Genomic DNA, 3,041 nt, shown 5'->3' with positions numbered 1-3,041 from the left:
AGTCTGATAAACTCCAAAAAATGTTGTTTTTATATCCCGAAAAATGAAAAAGTTGCCACGGGATTTCTATAAACCCAAATCCACGCGGATGTAGTTGTGGGTATTAGCCAGGAAAATAATATGCCACACTGCATGAGTTTTTGAAACTTACACATTCTAAAGATTCTATCATAAAACGAAACTTCGTACTCCAACTTCAAATCAAGGGATTCTTGAACGATCTATTATCAAGCAATCGCTGTGACTGTGGTGTTTTCTGCCATTGATTGAGTGGCATTTCCCGTTGAAAAATTGATCACTTGAGCTGGCTAAAGCTCAACTTTTCATGAAAAGGAACCAAATAAAGGGGTTTTTTTAATACTTACCTGCTACCAAAATGCCTATATTTTGTTTTCACGTTTGGTTAGCATCTAATTCTGTTTATACCTACTTAGGTGTGTGTAAGCACTTAGTTATAATTGAAACAAAGTCAGTATTAGAATAGGAGTCTAACTGAAGTTCACAGGGCAGACGTGAGACTTAGTAAATTAACTTAGGTAACTTAGTAATTCCAATCCATTAATCGAACATTCAACTTGCTATCTAACAATCTAACATCATTTAGTTTCATACTTAAGCGATGCTTCAAAGTTCAAGCGATCTGTTTTCTCTGCTTAACTAAATTCGCGAGCAAAGAATCCGAATTTCGAGTTTGGTATTTTGCAGTTTTGGTTTCCTACTTACTACTTATTGCGCGTTTGAACAGTCGCGAATCTCGGAAAGAGTATAATCAATGTGGAAAATCATGGTGGCTTTTGGATAAGTTCCTACCATTTTTGAAAGAATATTTAAAAACCGGCCAAGTGCGAGTCAGACTCGCGCACTGAGAGTTCCGTACTCTGGTATTTTTCCAACATTTTGCACGATAAATCAAAAACTATTTACTATACATAAAAATAAATAAAATCTGTTTTGAATATACTGGTAAAGCTCTTTCATATGATACCCAACTTGGTATAGTTATCTTACTTTGAAAATTGAAACACACTTTCATTTTTTTTAAATGATGTATCCACAAATTCGCTACCACAATACCCTATAGGTTTCTTGACAGACACGACGGACGGACGGACGGATGGTCGGACGGATGGATGGACAGATAGACAGACAGACAGATAGACAGACAAATTCGTAGGTACTTAGAAGAGCATTAAAATGTTTACATTATTTCGACGTTTCCAATCAGCAGATAAACTAAATTCATCTAATGGAAATGTGCACTGTGTGCCTAGTAAGTACCTACTACCTACATACACAGTGGATCACGAATTACGATACTTAATCCGTAGAATCGAGCGTCAGGCACGTCTAGCCCAAGGCAATATCAGGCAGACGCTGATTACACACTAATAACATTACAGAAAAAGCTCAAATCGCTCATTATTTCAAAATATCGATAGATACTTATGTAATAAATACTAAGTATACTAAGTACGTCCCCTAGTTATTAAGTATATTCTGCTCCTGTTTCAGAGGCCAAAAGTTACCTACGAATTTCTTTCAGTTTCATAAAAATATTCTTTATATTATCACCCCGTGAAGCAGCAATGTAGGACTAACCAACCTCGGTGGCTATCACTCAGTGTTAGACACGGAGTTAGGTAATCATCTGGCTGGTCTGGTGGATAGCTTCGGCCGTGGCTAGTTACCACCCTGCGGACAAAGCCGTTTAGAAACCTATTCAACTGCCATACCCCTTTCAAGTTAGCCCGCTTCCGTCTTAGACTGCATCATCACCATCAGACGTGATCGCAATCAAGGGCTAACTTGTATCAGAATAAAAAATAAAATAAAACTCTAGACCATGGATATCTATTTAAATTAGAGTAACCTGCGGGGCCATAATATGGACGAGATGGGAGATATTATACCGAACCGTTCTTATCTCAAAAAGTATATTATTTGGCATAAGTTATGAAATATATAATGTTAAAAGTTAGAAAATATATATCGAATTAACATAGTTAATGAGATATCCTTCCATTTGAAATAAGTTAAGTAGGCATGCACTATTTTCAAAACTACTTCTTTGCAAGTCGATAGCGTTATTAATTAGGTACTGAAAAAGCAGGTGTGGCGGACGGACATATTAAGTAGTCGCAGTTCCTTTTTTACCATTTTCGTAGGGAACCCTGAAAATCGTCAACTTGAGATTCCTCTCAGAGTTAAGTAGGGCGGCGGTGGGACCTTTTTTCGGATCAGTGGGCTTTAACGTATGAACATATCTGTCACCGGAATTAGGTTCTGGTCCAAGAGATTGTCAGTCTTAGATATTACCTAGTTACCTATCTATACCTAGGTAACAACTTATTTTTCAGTATTACCGTATACAGTGTTTCTACGGCATCTAGGTACCTAGGTAAATGCAATTGTATTAACCCCCGACCCAAAACGAGAGGTGTTATAAGTTTGGCGTGTGTATCTGTGTATCTGTCTGTGGCATCGTAGCTCCTAAACTAATGAACCTGAAAATAATTTAGTTTTTTTTTGTTTGAATGGATGGTGGCTTGATCGAGAGTGTTCTTAGCTGTAATCCAAGAAAATCGGTTCAGCCGTTTGAAAGTTATCAGCTCCTTTCTAGTTACTGTAACTATAATAAGGCTGGTGTCGGTTTTATCAGCTATACTCCACCTAGTATGAGCATTTACATCTCAAAAACCTTGATACTTGGCAGACGGAATTTTTCAAAACGAATTCGCCTTTGCCGAGGGGTCCACGCAAATAAACCGTTTTCCTACTTACTTAATAAGTATTTATATTGTACTAGCCGATGCCCGCGACTTCGCCCGCGTGGATTTAGGTTTTTCGAAATCCCGTGGGAACTCTTTGATTTTCCGGGATAAAAAGTAGCCTATGTGCTAATCCAGGGTATGATCTATCTCCATTCTTAATTTCAGCCCAATCCGTCCAGTAGTTTTTGCGTGAAGGAGTAACAAACATACACACACACACACACACACACACACACACACACACACACACACACGCACACACACATACAA

The sequence above is a fragment of the Maniola jurtina genome, chromosome 9, assembly GCF_905333055.1.
Source record: "Maniola jurtina chromosome 9, ilManJurt1.1, whole genome shotgun sequence".
Taxonomy (NCBI): Eukaryota; Metazoa; Arthropoda; class Insecta; order Lepidoptera; family Nymphalidae; genus Maniola; species Maniola jurtina.
This window is presented reverse-complemented; position numbering follows the sequence as displayed.